The following is a 10,067-nucleotide window of genomic DNA, read 5'->3' on the forward strand; positions in this document are numbered from 1 at the left end:
ACATGTCCCAACCAACGCAGCTTCTGGTGCTGGACACATTCTTCAATGGAAGTACCCTTTACACAACCGAAAACACACTTTCTAACTGCCTCGTTACGGATTCGCCAACACCAACCCACGCGAGCTACGGTTGTCGAACACCTGAAGACGTCTCAGGTCCGCTGCTCGAATAGGCCCAGTCTCACTGCCATACAACAGAACAGCCTGTAATATAGCTTGATACACACGTCCCTTCAGATTCAGGGATAAACTGTAGCACTTGTAACCTGCTCTTTTTCATGCTCAGTATCATCGTCTTTTCCCCCACCATTATCAGTCACATCGCTGTACAAAAGTTTGTTTTACTGAATTACAACAGCTACAACCCACTTGTTGGCTCCAATGTGACTTCGAGACTTTCGCTGAATGACTGTTGTTGTGACTGCCGGCTGGCTATAATTGACGGATACTAACACTAAGCGTGAACAAACCTTTCAGCTGAAAACGCTGGACTAGTATATTTACACTTGTGGATTAATATTTCAATCACCGGAGATCTGGAATGCCAGGAAGACAGAACTGTTCTTGGTGTGGTTGTTCAACGGAATATGGAAATACGGAATTTCCTGTTTTGAACTGTGAGTCAAGAATTACCTGGATTTTTCTCCTTGTGACTTTGTATCTGGCTTACATTTGTTATTTGCTCTGTTCACTAGAGACTCCATAGGGCCGTTAACCATTACAAAACCATTTTGACGCCATAGGTGTCTCAAGTTAGCAAACGCGGCCCGAGCCTTGCAGATTCGTGCATTCACCTCATCTGTCACACTACAGTCAGAACTAATACAACTACCAAGATGCGTAAAACACTCCACAACTTCCAGTACTTCTCCCTGGATTGTAAGTGGCGTGTTCAGTGACTGTACGTCCACAAGCATGACCTTACACTTTGTGGGTGCAAAGTGCATACCAAAGGACGGGATGTCTTTGGTCAGTTCATCCAAGAATACGTGCGCCTTTTCCTTCTCTTCGAACATGAGAACGATGTCGACTGCATATTCCAGATCGACAAGGTTTTCTTCACTGGCTATTTGAACACCAGGGTTTTGGAGACCCTCCAGCGTTCGTCTCATTATTTCATCGATCACAAAGTTAAAAAGGAATGGAGAGAGTGGGCATCCCTGACGGACACCGCTTTGTGTGCGGAAGCTTTTGGAGAGCTCTCCGTACACTCTCACACGTCCGGAAGTCTGAGAATACAAAGAACGTATTATGTTTACAAACTTCCGGGGCATTCCTTGGTGGGCAAGCGTCTCAAGAAGAACAGACCGGTCAACCGAGTCGAATGCGCCTCGGAAATCCAGGAATACTAGAATCGTGGGTCGCTTATACGTGTGGCGTTTTTCTAGCACCTGACGCAGCGTAAAGATTTGGTCAACAAAACCCCTACCAGGCCGGAATCCCGCTGGCTGCTCTCGAGTCAGCAACGTTAGATAAGAACACAAGTTTTCACTGCCATACCGCAATATCCATTAATTCTGATGCAGACGTATATTTGGAAAGGTGCAGAAATGAGAGGAATAGGGGAGCCATGGGCTAGCCTTCAACGGGCATCCGAGATACATATACCTCTATCTCTCAGTCAAATGGTTCAGTATCTCCGGCCAGGTCAAGGGGCTATCACGTGGATCCTATCCTGTACAGCTTACTACACCAAAACCAACAACCTTTACTCGATTAAAATTGTCATAAACGAGAGATTCAACTGGGTTTCGGATAAGCCCCCCGTCAGAACAAAGTTGTTATGTAAATGGGTTATTTCTCTTCACTTCTTACGTCTGTGTCAAATTCTGCCCCACTGTAGGTTATAGGCACTCCAAATTAGGTACAAAAAGGACGATTCTCTTGGCAGGCGGTAGCACAGCAAGTGTGCCACTTTACATGGCATTGACTTACACTGCTGGGTGCATTGTTTTCAGTAAAATACCGTCTGCTTCGAATGAAACCCGTCTCCTGGTTACCTCGCTGCGAAATCGTTCATCCTACTCAATTTCAATTATAGATTTGAGACATTAGTGGTTATAGACTTGAAGATTTCTTAGATCCCTTGCTCAAAATGGCCTAGTTTCGCTGTCTTACAATAAAACAGCTGGTACTGCAGTCTGATGTATACGTCTTTTGAGACCAAATGAGATGCCTTTCTGATTCTAAAATGGGCGTAAATTAATACATGCAATTTCGGTCTTCGTGATTCTTGCTCTGGCTTCTTCTGTCACACATCCCCAGAGCCGACACAATTTCCGCGATACGTCTTACAACTCCTAGTGTCACCACTGAAATTCTTGGAGGCATATTCAAGAATTGTACCGCAACGTGACTCTGCAATTTGTGGACCAGAGCAGATGCCGAAGGACTGCAAATCTCTGTCAACTTTCAATTGCATAACGGCCGCCTCCGGTTGTTGTTGAAAAATGAAAATATAGAACGAGGGAATTTGATAATCTTGTCTGATACCACTGTTTGCGGGGAGGCTTTTTTGGAGCTGCACGTACCCAGTGTATGCCATTCGTGAACTCATGAGGCATACACTGGGCAAGCGCGTTGAAAAGCCTGAACCATGGTTCATGATCGACTGCAATTCACAAGGTCATAATCCCCCTCAAAGTAAAAAAACACCGCGATTATACAGCGCCTATATGAACGTTGTTGTTCTAAGGCCTCGGAATGTAAAGAAGTGTTGCACATTGCCCCTTTACAGCAAAGATCATGCGTGTCCATCACGAATTTCCTGTTCATGGAAACTTTTTAGCAGACCCACATAATATCCATACGTTTCTAATACGGCAGTATGAACATCACTGTTACCAAAACTTTTCGATTTTTCACTTTGTGGCTTATGAGGAGTTCATGAAAGGCCCCGTAGGATTTCACCAACAAATATAACCTTAACTTGGTTCATATGCACAGCGTTTTTGAGTGTTTGTTCCAGTCACACTCCGTCTTTGCCTAGGATGTAACCTTCATTTCTAAAGTATAATCCTCGGTGACTTACACGGTCTCTACACTCAGATGCTGAGAGTGTTTTTGACACAAATCAGTGATACCTAAAGCGCCATTCAGCGACTATGTATGACTATACAGTCGAAAATGAGGTATTTATCGTGCAGATCCAATTTGTATGGGACGAACTAACAATAAATTGTTTACGAGGTTGTGGTAATAGCATAAGCCCGGAGGTATCGTTCAACGTGTTGTATTCTCCATCCTGGATATCGCAAAATACAGAATCCCACCCATGTATAACGAAAACCACCGTCGGAACACGCGATAAGCCGTAGGCATTTCATAAGACTGCTGTTGGCCTTGAAGTGTACATTCACGCATTAAAACATGTGCCATCGGTCTCTAAATTTACTTCAATTTTTTTCCGAGATAGAACAGCGAAACTCATGTGAACGCTTCTGAAGCAACATCAGGTTATACTGTAAAATATTCCGGTTGGACCTTACCGTCCGGGGTCACCACGGGGTCCTAAACTTTCATCCATTTATGTTCTGAAAAATTGAAGAATAAGAATCGGTCACCCGACTGAATCATCTTGAACACATGTGACAGCCTCAGTTTCTTACAGCGCGTGTTGATTATGTAGCATGGAAAAGATTTAAAAGCATCTCTCGTTTGAGAATTTAGCCGCTCATGGTAGCTGTTCAGTTTAATAAGGGCAGGAGAATCACGCATTCACGGGTTAAAACGGCGTTTGCCGAATTTTCCCGGGTCGCCTTTGTTCTTGTCGTTCAGCGTCGGACGTTCTCCTGAAATGCACACGTGAAAAAGGGTGTGGCACTGCACTTTGTCTTTTCAGCGCTGGGCAGTATGCTTGCTAGCACGAAGATTCGCATTACCAAACGGCTAATAGTGCATTGAACTGGGTTCTAGAAGGAGCCGGGACAACCGAAGGAGGAAGGTCATTTCATGCAGCTACTAGCCGAAATGCGAAAAAAATTTGCCCAATTAATGTGGGGTCTCTGGAATGGAAAATTTTTTACTATGTCCCCGCCGTATGTTTGCTGTGTCAACGGTGAAAAACTCGTTCGCCAAGCGTTGTACAAACAGGGCGTAAGTAAGAATTAGGTCCCTCGGTGGAGAAGATACACCAGAAGAAATAAGCATCGCAATACGCGTTTTATGGTCCACGAATTTGGGGCCGGCAATCATTCGCGTAGCGGCTCGTTGGACACGCTGAATGAGGGTAAAGTCCTTCGTGGGTTCTGAGTAGACAACTTGGTTGGCGTATTCCGGTAGCGCTCTAACGTAGGCCCCATGGAGCGTTTGGAATTCCATGGGGTTGATACGGGATAAGGTGCGCCGGATCATCAGTAAAGTGGAAAATGCCTATTACGCCGATTCCCATGGTGCAATGACGTATGGACGCACTTTTCGTCCTTCATAGGAAGGCAATAGTCCAAAGACCACTGCGTTGCCGCATTTACATCCATTTGGAGGGCACTGACATTGGGACTCCAGGATTTCAAATCGTTCGCAAAAAGTAAACGTGGACTTGCCGGAACACCTGGATGGTCATTGACGTAGATTAGAAACAGCAGTGGTCCCAGGACGGAGCCTTGAGGAACTCCAATGAAGACCGACACTGGAGAAGATTAGGTAGAACCTACCTTCACTCGGAATGGTCCGTCTGCTTTGGACGTCTTGATCCATTGAAGGGTTTTCCCTTGAATCCCGTAAGACTCGTGTTTGTGGAGTAGCGGGACGTGTGGGACCCTATCATATGCCTTTGAGAAGTCGAAAAATACGGCATCCGATGTGAGTCTCTATTACGTAACTTGAGTTAAGCATGTTTGTCACGTAAGATCGGTTTGGGAGAAATCCGTGTTGAGCTGGAGATATCAGGTTGCTGGAAGTAAGTTGAGCTAGGATAGCTTGCTTCAGAATGCGTTCCATCACCATGTGTTACGGCTATCTGCTTTCTGAGTTTGAGTCACGCGTGCCAATCCAGGAAAACGACCAAGAAATCGGAATTCTGGAATCACGGTACTATTGCAAATACAATAATATACATATTCAACAAACCTTAACGGATTCTCCTCTGCAGATACCGTAGGGTTACAAAAATAAGGCGGTACAATTACCAGCCTGAGAATAAAGCGCAGATCACTACGCCTCAAAGTCGATATCGTCACAACCAAACAGATATCGACGGCGAGCAACCGCAAAATCACAATGTCCGACCAAGGGTTGGAAACGGGAGCACACTGTTGGCAAGCTGTCTTCTACATCTTGAACGGCGAGCTAGTGAGGCTTTCAGGCCTGTAGCTGCAAGACGATAGTCGGTCATCAGTTCTGTATATTGGCGTAGTACTCACTCCTTTTGGTCTTCGTCAAGCGGCTGACGAAACGCCAGATACAAATGATTTGCGTTGGAGCTTGTTCGGCCGAAGGCGCAAAATGGGTTGATTTTTGCAAGTGTTGGTGAATGTTCTCCACCGTGAAGACCAAGTCGGTTAGATGCTGTTCATAGTTAGGCCTTGACAAGAGTGGATGCGACGAAGACGCTTGGGCCGAGTATAGATAGGCACAATGTTGTCTGTGAACCTCAGATAAAACTGGCGGGTCACTCGTGGATTCTCCTTTCGTGTCCCTCAAGGCGCACGCGGATGGATGTTTCTGCGGCGATGTTTCATGTGTTTGAACAGTACATTTCTTGTTTTCGGAGCGAAGTTCGGGATGATGGCTTGTTTTCGTATGCTTCATTGGCAGGTTTCTGATTTACAGCTGTTCCGCATTTTACGAAATGCCAGCTCATCTTCTGTCTACTTTAACCAACTTTTTTAAAAGAAGTTGGGACCATTTTTCAGAAGTCGCCGAATCCCTCTTTGCAGCCTGCGTCTCATCCAAGTGCGTGCTGGTTTTTTTGGAGATGACCATAATGTCAGCCTCGTAGACTTTCTGGTCCTATATAATTCCTCCACTGTATCTGGTCCCAGTGTTACTTGTTCAAGAAGAATGCGCATTACTGAGAAATCTGGACGGCAGCAGTCTCAAGACGACGTCTGAGGTTCGGGATTCCTGGCCCAATGCCAGATGAAATTAATGGCCAGCACACAGTGGTCGCCATGTCCCAGTTGACCGTTAATCGTTACCTGATCAACAAATTGTCTTTCGTTGGTGATGACAAATCCAGGAGGTATGGTATTTGGCCTGCGCGGCATCTGGTGGGTGCAACAAAATGTTGAAGCTAAGCGCTCTGTTGAAAGATTTCAATCATTTCAATCAGCGCCGCTGCAAAGGTCCGCTTGATTCGACTCTCTTGAGCTGCATCCAGAGGCGCTTTGGGAAGTGAATTCATCTACTTGCAGGAGATGCGTGACCTGTTAGTAGGAAGAATTTTTCCCTTGGGTGAAAATTTCTACAATGGCTGCTTGAAGCTCTTTAAGCACCACCTTTTTTAGGCGAAGAGAGTTGCTTTTGATGAAAGATTTGAAGCAAATTTTCGCCTTTCTGGATCCTTGGGTGAAGCGCAAGCAGATCTGCCGTAACGGCTACTGATAGAACACTCAGTAAATATACCCTTTATATGAGTAATTGATGGTGGAGTGTCTTTTCAAGACACATGAATTTAATTTTATAATTGGCCTCCACTGTACTTGATCGTCTGTTTTGCATATTGTTCAGTTGCAACTGTAGCACAGGTTGATGTAAAACCAACCGTTCTTTCTCGACATTTCTTGTTACATTCATAACCTTTCGAAAGTGTCCACCTAAACTACCGAATGAACTGTTCTCACACGAATTGCCTCACATATCGGCGACTCTGGTAAGTTCCATCATTGCAACCGGATGAAAATAGAGATAAATTTGGAATCTTTTTCTCTAGCTTTAGTATTATTCAAGATACATCATCTTCAGGTACTTGTTTTCTCACGAGCCATTTGGTTATTACGGAGGTGATGACTGTCTAACTGGCAAAGCTTTACAAAAATTCGTCAACAAATGAGGTATAAGTAGTGAGTTCACAATTCATAACATCCCTGTTCTACCGAGGTGATAATTGCTAGCTGGCAAAACTTTACAAAAATTCGTCAACAACTGAGGTATAAGTAGTGAGTTCGCAATTCATAACATCCCTGTCCCAAGCTTTGTTTGTCTTCTCAGGTTTCCAGTAGCGTTTCAATCTAATGAACTCCCGTTTATTCACAAGCGATTCACACAAAGTCATTTGGGCAAAGGACTATACAACTTGAATTGTTCAGGGTTGTGTTTCCTGGGAAAAATTTCACTGTACTAGAAAGTGACAGGGTGTTCCTTTTTTATGAGGAACCTGCTGTTGTTTCGGAGAACTGGAGCATTTAATGTTCCTAGGGAACTGATGGAAGGACGGATCTAACTCACTGCAAAGTCGTTTATTGGAAAACGCGAAGTAAGCGGTTAAAAGCAACAGGATACAAAAGTTAATACCTCATCCAAACAGAATTTTTGAGAAGTGCGCACTTACAAGCGCCAACTGGTTGTTTTACAGACGGTAGCATAAACAGCGTCCCGAGTTTACACGACATAGCACTATTTTGGATTTTGAAGGATTCCTTACGAAACGTTAGCATCAATCTCATGAATACCACTTGGACCATTCCTTCCTTTTCGACAGACAACACTGAAAGCCGATCGAACGATATTCTGCAGTAAGAATGCGTCCTTTTTTGAATAAAGGTCGACACAGACTAAATGAAATTGGGGAGTTATTTATCCTTGTTCTACTTCGATAACTTGCAGCAAACTCGATGTGGTCATATTGCCTTCGACATGGTCTAATATGGCTTCGGACATCTACAGAATTCTCGAACCGTGCAATGCGGATAGTCGGCAACATTGATGTGTCGAAATGCTATGTGATGCTGAATTTTCCCTGTGAAGGGCTTGAACTAGAATGAAGTTAAAATCTAGTGGTATTGTCCGATAATTTACCTGTGTTACTTCCATATATTCCCCGTCTACACAAAAAGCTTGGATCGATACACTAGTTGTTGATGTAAACTGACAACGCGTATGTCTTACGATTCACGATGGGGCAGTAACTGCGTTCGGAATCGTGCACTCCAGAGGAGAGCAACAGCCGTCCTTCCATCAAATGTTGGTGGGAACGTGCACTGTGTGGATGGGCAGAACGTCTTACATGGCTATGGGTTACACTTTGACACCCGAAAGTATATTTTTCGATTATCAAAAATGTTCAGCCTGAACTTTGGAAACGATTTGGTTCCTCATTTTTTATTGTGCATGCACCTGGTTACTCATTTTCCGTGAACCTGAGTAGTGGTCTAGACGTGATTAATTTATTCCAATGCCCGGGCTTTGCAGTTTTTTGTACCTCCTTGCTTCAAAATGCCGACGTGTGTTCTAGCAGTCCTCCCATATTTTTGCAATAGAACCCCTGTTAACAATTCAGCTAAGGGCGAAACGCAGTTTGATAACTAATTAGTCACAAACCCAAGCTTGTTGCGGATAGGCGATATGGAGGAAGATTCTCACGCTAATAGCACCCAGATGATGATGCGAAAATCTAGCTAAAGACGATATTTGGATTAGTTATCTGAAATGCCGCGAATACTTCTGGCGTCAAGTTGCGCACAAACGCGAGGACGGACGAGTTCTCTCTAGAACTGTCAAAAGGGAAATATCTGTTTCGTGAGCGACGAAGCAGTATGAGACGTAACTTAAATCCAGGGACCGCAGCCACGTTTGTGAAACATATCGTCCAAAACCTCACCCTGACCGTCAATACTGACCATCAGTGAATTTGCGATTAAACTAGACGCTTATCATCTCACCCACATTAACATGCGTGTTCGTTTCGATATTAAACGTCGACCAAGCCATCAAGTTGTTCAACTTTTTTAACGCGAAAAAATTCCTGGCGTTGACTAAATAAAGCTACCGATTAAATGATAGGAATGGAAAAGTGCAGCAAAAGTGTATATTATGTTGATCAAACCACTTCCCTCCAAACAATTTCAGATTCGGTAGGCCTGAGAGTTAGTAGAAGAAAAGCAATTGTAACATTGAAATCTCAAGGTCGAATTAAATTTCCGGAGAAAATAGCAGAAAATAGTCACAAATTTTGAGGAAAATTATGGAAAGTAAAATAGGAGAACAATGAAATCACTTGATTGCCATTTGGAAAAACAATGTGCTGTCCATCCGGCAATGCAAATCTTTCTTATCCTCTTTTCCTCCCTGAGAGCAGAGTGGACACAAAACGGCGTTTCACGAGGTTTTAACAGATCTTCAAAAATAGTTGAAATTCGTTTAATGGGGTCCGCCTGCCACAAGCGGTCTGAAAGTAACATGGACCATCATGTTCCTTGATGAGATCCTTCAGACTACACAGAAACTTCAATACATTTTCTCAGCACATATGTTCGTGCACATTCAAGTTTATAACATTCAAGCTTATAACTGACCACTAACATGCAAACAGTTCAAACTTTCTGATGCATTTTACGTCCTCAATGTTTCGAACATCTTGGGAGGACGCAAGACGAATGCCAATCATTCATCAACAGAATCTACATTAAACCAAACCCGTTCATGTTCACTCCGGCAAAACATATTTATAAAGTTTGATCTTATTATTCCGACTGGTTTTCCAATAGTTCAAGTACTAAACACAATACCGGAAAGCCTTACGAATTAAGCTGAGGATACTTATTTAGGAAAAGACATAAACGCATTTTGTATCATAATTTAGTATTTGTATTTTAAAGGAACATTAATTTTAGAGTCTGTGGGTCGATGAAATGGTCACCGGGCCGTGTTGGTAGGGTTGATTTATGGGTTTTAACGTTACACTGACTGCATGAGTCACAGATCCAAGTCAGCAAAATAAGTATTCGTTCAGTGTTTAACCTAGCGCACTTACATCCGGCCACGATGAGATCAAACCTTTTGTATGACATTTTGTGTGACAGACCGGACGCCATGGTCCATATGGAGTTTCATCGCACACTTTTTTTCTGTCTGCTTGTGACCCAACAAACTGCACACCTGAATTTGCCAAATATAGTTTCTATCGCCCA

Source organism: Opisthorchis viverrini, assembly GCF_000715545.1.
Source record: "Opisthorchis viverrini unplaced genomic scaffold opera_v5_281, whole genome shotgun sequence".
NCBI lineage: Eukaryota > Metazoa > Platyhelminthes > Trematoda > Opisthorchiida > Opisthorchiidae > Opisthorchis > Opisthorchis viverrini.